General features: G+C 42.5%; 1 protein-coding gene across 1 annotated transcript in view; it reads right to left on the reverse strand.

Moving 5' to 3' along the window:
• ADAMTS17 (ADAM metallopeptidase with thrombospondin type 1 motif 17) overlaps positions 1–12,297 on the reverse strand; it is a 335,153-nt gene that overhangs the window by 94,216 nt on the left and 228,640 nt on the right. The gene's annotated exons all lie outside the window — the stretch shown is intronic.

Here is a 12,297-nt window from a genome sequence, read left to right on the forward strand (position 1 = left end):
AAAAAGACAGCCTCTTTAACAGATGGTGCTGGGAGAACTGGACAGCAACATGCAAAAGAATGAAACTAGATCACTCTCTTACACCATACACAAAAATAAACTGAAAATGGATAAAGGACCTAAATTTGAGACAGTAAACTATCAAAACCCTAGAGGAGAAAGCAGGAAACAACCTCCTTGACCTCAACCGCAGCAATTTCTTACTCGACACATCCCCAAAGGCAAGGGAATCAAGAGCAAATATGAACTATTGGGACCTCATCAAGATAAAAGGCTTCTGCATGGCAAAGGAAACAATCAATAAAATAGGCAACTGACAGAATGGGAAAAGATAGTTGCAAATGACATATCAGATAAAGGGCTAGTATCCAACATCTATAAGGAACTCACCAAATTCCACACCTGAAAAACAAATAATCCAGTGAAGAAATGGGCAGAAGACACGAACAGACACTTCTCCAAAGAGGACATCCAGATGGCCAACAGACACATGAAACAATGTTCAATGTCACTCATCATCAGGGAAATACAAATGAAAACCACACTGCGATACCACCTCATGCCAGGCAGAGAGGCTAAAATGAACAAATCAGGAGACTATTGATGCTGGCGAAGATGTGGAGAAACAGGCACCCTCCTACACTGTTGGTGGGAATGTAAACTGGTGCAGCCCCTCTGTAAAACAGTGTGGAGGTTCCTCAAAAAATTGACAATAGAACTCCCCTATGACCCAGCAATAGCACTGCTATGAATTTATCCAAGGAATATAGAAGTGCTGATGCATAAGGGCACATGTATCCCAATGTTCATAGCAGCACTTTCAACAATAGCCAAATCATGGAACGAGCCTAAATGTCCATCAACTGACAAATGGATCAAGAAGATGTGGTTTATCTATACAATGGAATACTACATGGCAATGAGAAAGAATGAAATCTGGCCATTTGTAGCAATGTGCATGGTACTCAAAGGTGTTATGCTAAGTGAAATAAGTCAGGCAGAGAAGGACAGATACCATAGGTTTTCACTCATATGTGAAACAGGAGAAGCTTAACAGAGGACCACGGGGAAGGGGAAGGAGAAAAAATAGATAAGGAGAGGCAGGGAGGCAAACCATGAGAGACTCTTAAACACCGAGAACAAACTGAGGGTTAAGGGGGTTGGGGGATAGGGGAAAAGAAGTGATGGGCATGAAGGAGGGCACTTGTTGGAATGAGCACTGGGTGTTATATGGAGACCAACTTGACAATAAACAAACAAACAAAAAGATTCAACTGAAATGACAGGGCTGAAGAGTTAAAAATGAAATTAACAATCTGAATAATATAAAAAAGAACAAAATACTTCAGAATAAACTGCACAAAACGTGAAGATTTCTACACCAAAAACTACAAAACAGTGTTGAAAAGATATTCCAGAAGATCTAAATAAATGAGAAGACATTCCATGTTCATGGATCAGAAGACTTAATAATGTTAAAATGGAATACATTACAAATTCATTTAACGATCAACAGTGTGTATAAAAATCCCAGTGCTCTGGTTTTGCTTTTTTGCCAAAAATGACAAGCTAGTCCTAAAATTCATATGGAAATGCAAGGGACCTAGAACAGACAAAACAATGTTTAAAAAGAACAATGTTGGAGAACTGACACTTAATGATTTTAAAGTTTTCTAGCCAGTTACGGTAATGAGGATAATGTGACACTGGCATAAAGACAGACATTTTTATTAATGGAATATAATTGAGAATCTAGAAATAAATTCTTTATTGACTTTTTAAGAGCAAAGGTGCCAAGAATATTAAATGGGGAAAGAACAGTCTTTTCAACAGTGCTGGGATAACTGGATATCCACATACAAAGGAATGCAGCTGCTCCCATATTAGAGGATACAAAAAGCCTAACCTAAAATGGATCAAAGACCTGAATCTAAGAGCTAAGACTATAAAAGTCTTAGAAGGAAACATAGGAGTAAAATTTTTGACCTTGGTTAGGCAATGGATTCTTATATATGACTGCAAATGCACAATAACTAAAGGAAAAAAACCAAAGTAGATTATATCAAAATTTAAAACTTTGTGCTTCCAAGGACACCATCCACAAGTAAAAAGTAAATTCAGGGGCGCCTGGGTGGGTTAGTCGGTTAAGCATCCGACTTTCACTTAGGTCATGATCTCGTGGTTCGTGGGTTTGAGCCCCGCGTCGGGCTCTGTGCTGACTGCCAGCTCAGAGCCTGGAGCCTGTTTCGGAGTCTGTGGCTCCCTCTCTCTCTGACCCTCCCCTACTCACGCTGTCTCTCTCTCTCTCTCTCCTAGAAATAAATAAAAACATTAAAATAAATTAAAAATAAAAAGTAAATTCATACACTGGAAGAAACTATTTGCAACTCATTTTGATAAAGAAACTGTATCAAGAATACATAAAGAAAGCTTATAACTCAATAATAAAGTGACAATTCAATTTAAAAGTAAGCAAAGGATTTTAATAGACATTTCCTCCAAAGAAGATAAATGGTATGAATGGCCAGCAGGCACATGAAAAGATTCTCAAAATCATTAGTCATTAGGGAAATGCAAATCAAAACCACCATGAGATACTACTTCATACCCATGAAAATGCCTATAACCAAAACAATAGACAAGAAGAGCTGTAGAGAATGTGGAGCAAATGGAGCCCTCACTCATTTCTAACAGGAATGTAAAATGGTACAGACATTTTGGAGAAGAGTTTGGCAGTGTCCCAAAATATTAAACAGAATTGTCATATGGCCTACCAATTCTGTTTCTAGGTATATAGCCAAGAAGAATGAAAACATGTCCATGCAAAAGCTTATATACAGATGTTCACATCAGTATTATTTATAATAGTTGAAAAAGGTGGAAACAACTCAAATACCCATCAACTGATTAATGTATTTTAAAAATGTGGTATAACCATAACATGGAATATTATTCAGCAATAAAAAGAATGAAGACGCTGATATATGCCACAATATGGATGGACCTTGAAAATCATATGCTAAAGAAGCCAGTTGCAAAGGACCACATATCGTATGTGCCATTTATATGAAATGTTTGGAATAGACAAAGAAACACAGAAAGTACTTGCTGAGGGCTGGGATAGGAGGGTGATGGGAAATGAGTGCTAATGAGTGTAGGACTTTTTTTAGGATAATTGTGGTAATGGCCGCGCAACTTTGTGCATGTACTAAACACCCACTGAACTGCACATTTTAAATGGGTGAATTTTATGGTGCGTGGACTATATTTCAACAAAGATGTTTTAAAAAAATGCATCAGCAAGCAGTTTTGTGCATGTCTTATGGTGCATATACACCACGTCCTACCCAGCTGTGAGAATTGCTGGGTCAAATAAACATGAGTTTATGTGTCATGTATAGATAAATTACCCTCCATAACAGGCTTAACTAATAGATAAGTCACCAACACTATATGAGGTTTTCTGTTTATTCGTAGACTCTTAAATACTTGAAATCATCAATCTTCTTACTATTTGTTAATCCAGTAGGTGAAAAAAATATTCTGTTGGAGATTTCATTTGCATTTCCCTCATTATCGATGTGGCTTGGCATCTTATAATATATTGATGGACTATTTGCATATCCTTTTCAGTTAACTGCCTTATTGGTAAGCATTGCCCATGTTTTCTACTGGCTTTTTGTTTTTAGTTAATTGATCAGCAGAAATTTCTAAAGTATATCTTTGGGGCACCCTGGTGGCTCAGTTGGTTGAGTGTCCAACTCTTGGTTTCAGCTCAGGTCATAATCACAGAGTTGGGGGACTGAGCCCTCTGTTGGGCCTCACAATGAGCATGGACCCTGCTTAAGATTCTCTCCTTCTGCTCCCTCCCCCACTCATGGGAGCTCTCTCTCTCTCTCTCTCTCTAAAATAAAAAAAAATTATACCTTAATACCTATCAATATATATTTAATATGCTTTGAACCCAAACTTTTTACTTACTATACTTATTACAAACATTATTTTCCTGTCATTTGTCATTTGTTTATGGGGATCTTTATCACATATTTTTAATTTGAGAGTCATACTTTTGAGATCTTTTTATTTTCTGTTGGTTTCTTTTCAGGACATTCTGTACTAGTTTTATGAATACAGTCACATCCTGAATCTTTTTAAGAACAGTTCGTACAGATTTAGTATTTCTATTATTTGAGTGATCTTTTCCCATGGGTCATCTTTTCAGGTTACCTTGGTCTTCCCCCTTTGTGTTGCAGACTCTTTCAAGAAGGAGGCCACAGATGGGTTGTCTTTGTATATATGGGTGGGGTTTGCTGACCACCAGGGCTGGCTTCCAGCTGAGGGACAGGGAGCCGTTGTTGGGTGCTGGCAACTGAAAGAGTGAAGTGTTAAGCTATAGGTGCTGTGCCGTGGTGCTGGCCACCAAATATTTCCAGGTCTCTCTCCAGAAATGGTAAGAGTGCATTTCCCTGAATTCTTAAAATTGTGGGACCATGTGACATACTTTGACCCTCAAAACGTAAGTAAAAATGATGAGCACATAGGACCTTTAAGAGCATCAGGATCTGATTTGATGTGTTCCCTTTTTCCTGCCAAGGTGACTGTGGTGGCATCTGAACAATAAAATGTGTCAGCCTAGGTCCATGAGTGGCCCAAATATACACACCCTCATACCTCCCATACTGGACATGTAACATGAGCAAGAAATAAACTTCTGTGTTAAGAACACTGAGATGTGGGGGGCTTTTGCATTGTGTCTTGTTTATTGAGTCAAACCCAAGTCTATTAATTCAGATTCATATGTGTATGAATGTCCACCTGAGATGTCCTTGTTCTCTTCAGACCTTTTAATAGGCTCCTTTTCATTCATTTTAAGCTGAGCTTGGGAAGACAGGAAGTACTTGTTGTTCAACCAGCCATCTTGGATGGAAAGTTTGGTAGCATCTGCCACGCTTGACAGCAAATGTCTAGGCACTGTTACTTCAGATCCAGCCCCAGAACTTTCCGAAATACATGTTCTACTTGACTCCACAGATATAACCACAGTTCAGCCTGAGGGCAGTGGTTGTCTCACTTCTAGTGCCCTGACCCATCCTGATTCTGGCAGGATGACTTGAACCAGCTGGGGTGTGGTCCTCCAGTGTGATTCCTTCCAGACACTTCCTACAGCCAGGGACAAGGGCAGCGCTGGCTAGTCTAAACAGCCTGCTGCACGTGGCCCCTGCACTGTCCAGTCCTCAGAGTGTGAGGCAGGGGTTTTTTATTAAAAACCTTTTTTGCTCTAGCAATGCTTCTCTACTTAAAAAGTCTGGCCACCAAAAACACAACAAAACAAAAAGAACCAAACCAAACAACAACAAAACATGTCTTTTAGGATTACAGCATTGGTTTCTGAGCCACAGATTTCTTAGCGAAATCCATTCCTTCTGGGGGAGTTTGAAGACTTATTGGATTCTAGGCATATAAGACAGTAAAATGTCAAAAGCAGAGACAAAAACTGTTCAGGGTCGATGTGATTTAAACCCTTTTGGAGAGGAGTCTCCCTTTATTTATTTTTTTTAATGTTTTATTTATTTCTGAGAGAGAGACAGCATGAGCAGGGGAGGGTCAGAGAGAGACGGAGACACAGACTCCGAAACAGGCTCCAGGCTCTGAGCTGGCAGTCAGCACAGAGCCCAACACGGTGCTCAAACCCACAAACCTTGAGATCATGACCTGAGCCGAAGTCGGATGCTTAACCAACTGAGCCACCCAGGTGCCCCGAGGAGTCTCCATTTAAACCACAAAACTAACCTGGGAATAAGGATCTGCCTGGGGAGCTGAATTATTCTTGGAGAGAAGCCACCGATAGATGGAATCTTTCTATTTTGTGACTAACAAACCTTAGTGTGTATTACTAGGCTGCTAGAATCTGAGGCAATGGATGCATCCACCAGGATCCAGGTTAGTTAATTTTCCACATTCCCCAGCAAGGTAGAATGTTTGCAACCAATGCACGGTCACCATGCCTGTGTTTAAACTTAGCTTTGGCACAAATAATAATACTGAAAAGGCACCCATTTTCTCTCTTCTCTCAAGTACCCTGGGGGCAGAGCAGATGAGCAGTGAAAAGCTTAGGGTAGATGAAGCTTATCCTCAGGTGACCTTTGAGTGATATGGCAGAGGAGTTATTGCCATTCATGGATTCTGCTAACCTTTCTTTCTAAGATGAGCTCCTCTGCTCATGACATGCAGGGAGCCAATGAAAGAGAAAATCCCTGAAATGGAAGGCAAGTATTATGTCCACAAACCAAGGAAACCACCTGTACCTCACTGTCTTCTTTCTGATGGCCCCTACTTTGACTCACAGCTCAGAGCCCATGCTGAGGTTGCTGTAAAGAGTGACCAGCAAGGATAAAAGTCCCATCACCAAGTCCCAGAGCACCTTGTCATCCGTCTTACCAGATGGTCCCCTATGCAGATGTCAGATACCACATGTTGACTAGGCATGAAATATAATTAAAGGGTGAGGGCTTACTCTAAGAATTCACAAGATAAAGTCACAGTTTGGGTAGAGTAGCAGGACTTTATTTTTGGAATAACTTTTCATTCTAGTCTCTGCCATCAAGTAGGAGAAATCCAGTTAGAGGGACATGATTTGGGTTCATGAGGAAGCCATGGATAAAATTCAAAGCCTTTGCCATCCTTCCAGGAGAATAGGTAATTTTTGCTGTGAGAATGAGCAGTTAGAAGGAACATCAATGTGATATTGACCTGAAACTGATCTCAAATCTTCTGAAGAGTTAATATCACCAGGTTATGAACACATTCCCCTGCAAAATAATTTTTGTCTGAATTCTCCAAGGAGACTTGCTTTTAGATGATCGCCTTTTGTGTTTTTTAGTAGCATTAACTTCCTTTGAAAGAAAACCATTGAGCTGGCAAGGTACCATGAAGGAATGCAGGTAAAACTCTGGGTATGTGGCCTGGGGCTCTTTCACAAGGTTGTATGAAACATGTAAAAGAAACCAAAGTTCTATTTTTTTTTTGTAATTTTCTTATAAAATGCTTAGAGAGGCTTTTGTGTAAGTTTATAGTTTTCCCTTTTTACAAAAGTTGTTTATGAGAATACTACTATCTTTATGTTTATCTCTAAGGGCTGTTCTGGGTCTAACTGGAAAGATCTCATTGTTTGGGAAACCCAGGGGGCCAGACTAATACCCTTGTTTCGTTCCCAGAATGTTAGGTCAGTGTAGGTGGGCCAAAGGAAAGTCATGACCTTATCTCTAGTATGAAGACCAGGAGAATGTTATCCCCTGCCTTTTGGGAAACCCAACCCTGTGGTATGCAAACTTCACTGTGGAAGAAAGTGCCATCTGTGGCAAATTCTCTGGCACATCTTAGCATCTTCTTCCAAAGTGTCAGGTGTGGCGGAGGAGAACAGAGACGTATCCATGGCACACCAACGCATGCTTCTGGTCTCCAGTTTCATAACTCTTTACCTTTCATAGCTTTAAAATTGGTTTTATTCTACAGTTTCTCTTCTTGGCAATCAGTCCTACACATCAGTTATATGTAAGTGATTAATGGCCTTCGTGTTTATCCATGGTTTCATGCATGACTCATTCCCATCGACTCTGCTCAGAAAACATTCAGGCATGTAAGCGAGGAAAGAATGCCACACCACTCATGTCACTGCTGGTACTGCACATAATATACAAACATCTTACATGAGAAACACTTGGGAACAGCTTTTGCCATCACACATGTGGACACCTTCGTACAAAGATTATTCTTGACTGAGGAAAAGAAATATATTGTACTTGGTTTATATGCACATTTCAGGAACGGATCCTGGTGTTCTTAGTCACGGTGGAGAGAAGAGGCATTATTTGTTATCATATAGGGTAAATTTCTCCACAAAACCTCCATACCCCACACCCAGAGACTTGGCATGGGACAGAAGTTCTAAAGCTAATTATTCATTAAATATGTGACTTGTGATCGATCCACACTCAAAAGGGATGGATCATATCACCTTTCCTTTTAAAAATTCACTGTTCAAGGAGGTTCTCTTTGAGAGCAAGTGCAATGCGATTCAGAACCCATGGAGCCCCAGTGGTGGTTGCTGGTGGGGACTTCAGTGGGTACTAGTCACCTTTTTAGCATTGAGGAGGAACACAGGAGAAAGATACAAATGTTACAGTGACTATTTAGTGAATGAGGTGAAGGCAACACACCAAGAACTTCCAAATTTCTAAATTAAAAAACTCCACTGTTTCAATTCAACCGAAGGCTTGAGCATATGCAAGCCTGTCCATCCATCCAGGAAGTAATGCAATAGCCAATTCGAATAGATCCCTCCTATAGCTGAGGTGCTGAAAGCCTCGGTTGTTCAAAGTCAGGAGTCAATAGGCCAGGAGGGTAATAAACGACCAACACTCAGAATGCCATGTTCCTTCTGTTTGTGACCTCTCAAGGACCCAAGAGGGGGACACCCTGAGGGGTGTGGACACTGTCCCTGTGTGGATCTGCTCTGGATTCTCCACTCAAGCACTTAGGTGAAAAAATCCAGAAAGGTTCAGGCAAGGGTCAGGACTTCAGATAACTGGGCAAAAATCCTGCATTTGATTACTTGTTATCTTCCTGGGATGGTATTCCTTTTTGATATTCACCCTTACGGGTGATAAGACATTCCTCCTTTTCCAAATCTTTGGAGCTGAGCAGAGATGAAAGTTACCTTCCTATCTAAACTGACAGGATTACTGAATCCACCCGGCCTCACTTGGAGTCACCCAGATGTTATGTGACCCGGGGGCTCTACACCATTTCTAAGTTTGGTTTTTCCTTCAGCCTGAAATGCCCTTCCTCCATCCCCACTGCCAGTTAATTTCTACTGGTTTCTTAGGGCTTGGGGACCACCCTCATCTTTCAGCAGGGCTGGGACAAGTGCCCCTTGAGAATCTGAGGCCTCATGGCAACCCCCGCTGAGATGCTTCCAACCTCACACGTGGACTCAAGCTGCTTGACTGGGGGTTCCCTCCCTTGGCTGTGACCCACTTGGGGGAACCGTTAACTTTTATTTCTGTACAACTCATGCTTAAAATGTAGTAGCACGGGGACACCTGGGTGGCTCAGTCGGTTATGCATCCAACTTTGGCTCAGGTCATGATCTCACAGTTCGTGGGTTCATACCCCATGTCAGGCTCTGTGCTGACAGATCAGCGCCTGGAGCCTGCTTCAAATTCTGTTGTCTCCCCCTCTCTCTATCCCTCCACTTCTCATGCTCTCTCTCTCTCTCTCAAAAATAACTAAACATTAAAAAAAATTAAAATGTAGTAGTGTTGAGTAAATGTTTGCTGGGCAAATGGACTACTGGGTGGCCCTTCGTCAGTATCTCTGTATATATGCATTCCAGAATGTCAGACCACAACCACAGGGTTGTGTTTGATGAAACTATATCAGATAGCAATAAATTCACGTGTGAGTGAGCATTTCATGCACATCTTCAGTAAGCAGAATCCACAATGATATAAGCTTCTGCTCACAGATGGTGAAAACTTGGGAAAAACAGCTTCAGACTTTAAAACAAAGGTGTGACATTTGGCAACTGCTCAGAAGGACGGAATTTTTCCAGGTGGGTGAAGCTCTGGGTGCTGATCTTTCTCCAAAGCTTTGCTAGCGCTTTCATGTGCCAGAAGCTGTAAGGAAGCACATTAACCACAGGCCTGGGTGGGGGCAGGTATCCCCAGGAGACTTTTTTTTTTTTCTCAGAGCAAGAGAGAGACAGCATGAGCAGGGGAGGGTCAGAGAGAGAGGGAGACACAGAATCTGAAGCAGGCTCCAGGCTCTGAGCTGGCTGTCAGCACAGAGCCCGGCATAGGGCTCAAACCCACGAACTGTGAGATCGTAACCCGAGCCAAAGTCAGACACCGACTGAGCCACACCCCCAGAAGACTTCTAATGATTCTCCATCCCTCAAGGGGACCAGCTACCAGAGCCTCAGAACCCTGAACTCCCTGGGAGGAAGGCTACACATTCCTGCCCACATTCCTCCTGTGAACAGATGGAACCCAGGCACAAGGTAGGATGGAGAAAGGGGAGACAAGAAAAAAACATGTTATTGTGATTGGAAGAATGGATCTACTCATGCCAAGATCAAAGGTCAACAAGAAGATTAGACTCTGGGAAAAAAGATCCATTTTTGTCCCCATCAGGGTTCTCTTGGAAGTGAGCTGCAATGTTGCCTCCAGTGGAGGTTTTCAAAGATGTGTGACAGAACCATCCTTAGTGTTCTACTGAATTTCCCCAGGGGCAGGAGTGGGCAATTCAACCTGTGCTCAACCTGCCTTCCACATAACAGAGGAAGGAGAGTTAGTTCGGTTTCTTGGAGCTCGGCACATTTGATTTAAATAAAAGGTTCTTTTTTGGTTTACTTTTTAATGTTTATTTAATTTTGAGAGAGAGAGAGAGAGAGAGTGAGTGAGCGAACAAGAGCCTATGGTGTGGGGGAGGGGCAAAGAGAGAGGGAGACAATCTGAAGCAGGCTCCAGGCTCTAAGCTGTCAGCACAGAACCTGACGTGGGGCTCGAACTCGCAAACCATGAGATTATGACCTGAGCCAAAGTCGAACGCTCAACCGAGCCACCCAGATGCCCCAATTTAAATAAAAGTTTCAAATTTCTCCCCCACTTTTTAAAAATCAGTACTAAAACTTGCAGAGGTTTTGCTCCTAGTCGGGGAGGCCAAAGTGTCATGGCCAACCGGAGCTGGGGATCCAAACAGAGAAAGTGCCATAAGACACATCAAAACAGATAGGAAGCACCAACGTTCCAGAGCAGTGTTGTTTGAGAACTTTTTGCAACAATGGAAATGTTCTTTCTCTGTGCTGTCTGGCACAGGAGCCACTAGCCATGTGTGCCAGTGGAACACTTGAAATGTAGCTAGTGGGACCGAGGGCTGAACTGTTAAGTTTGTTTAATTTTAATTATAATTTTTTTAATGTTAAATTTAAGAGTGTGCATGTGTGTGCGCACTTGAGTGGGGCAGGGACAGAGAGGGAGACAACGAACCCCAAGCAGGCTCCTCGCTGTCAGTGCAGAGTCTCATGTGGGGCTTGAAATTACGAACTGTGAGACCACGACCTGAAATCCAGAGTCGGATGCTTAACACGCTAAGCCACCCACGCGTCCCTATAACTGAAATCTGAATAGCCTAAAGTGGCCTGTGACTGCTGTTCTGGACGGTTCAGTTTCAGAGGGCACTTTCCCCCCAATATGACTTGCTCTAGCATTACCTTCCTCAGTTTACCTCAGGATCCATGCAGCAGGCACCAATTCTCACACAAGTGTCCTATTTTGTAGACTAGGCACCTGTCTTTAAAATCCAGAAACCTGGCCTGAAATGTACTTTCTAAGCATCAATTTAAAATTAAATTCTGTGCTTACATTTGCCTCTGGTTTTGCTTTCACGAGATCCTGCAAAATCCTTGTGCAATAGGTTGCCCTTTCTGCAAGGCATCAAGAAGCAATGTTTCCGCTAGACCAGGTCTTCTATACAGAGAGAGAAGAAGGGAGCATGTACAGACTTCTCCTCTCTGCCTCATTCCCAGAGGCCTGTTCTGCGGGACAGAGGTTTTGTTCCCTGTGATTCTGTACCCTTGTGGGGTAAATTTGAACTGAAAAGCTTCTATGGAAAATAATAATTCAAATTCAAGTAGAGACTTTTCAGCTCAGCTCTGCCCACCAAGCTGCTTTGGTGATCTTGCACTTGGATACTAAGGCTTTGAGAAGAGCTCTCTCCCCAGAGGACTTGCAGGCTTCAACTAGACACATCCCTGGACATCATAAGCTAGTGTCCTCTAGGACAGGTGATCAGAAACTACCTCCCACCTCTGGGCAAAGCAATCCACCTCTGTGAACAGTCCTAGCAGAAAGACTCCGAAGACCCATCAGCTGAACTTGGATGGATGGACATGGATGGACCTCTGTAAGCACAGCGTTGCGAGAGGTCTACATCCGGGAAACAGGAGACTCCCCTCTGTATTCACAGTTGGCAGAGAGGCAGCTCAGACTTCCTGGAACATCGGCTTCATGCGTGTTTTAGGGATGTGTGTATATGCGGCCCTACATTAGCTGACAGAGAATCTTCCATTTACAGGTAAAAAGGACACAGCCACGTGTCACATGGGAAGATGGGCCGATGCGAAGTACAGAGGAGCCGGTTGGGGAGGGCGGCACCACTGAACCCCACCATTCATTTCTAGGAACCTACAGATGTTTTGGCTAAAATGTTTTCTCTTTGCCCTTCAGAAACCACAAA

This window comes from Crocuta crocuta, unplaced genomic scaffold, assembly GCF_008692635.1.
Source record: "Crocuta crocuta isolate KB4526 unplaced genomic scaffold, BGI_CrCroc_1.0 scaffold93, whole genome shotgun sequence".
NCBI lineage: Eukaryota > Metazoa > Chordata > Mammalia > Carnivora > Hyaenidae > Crocuta > Crocuta crocuta.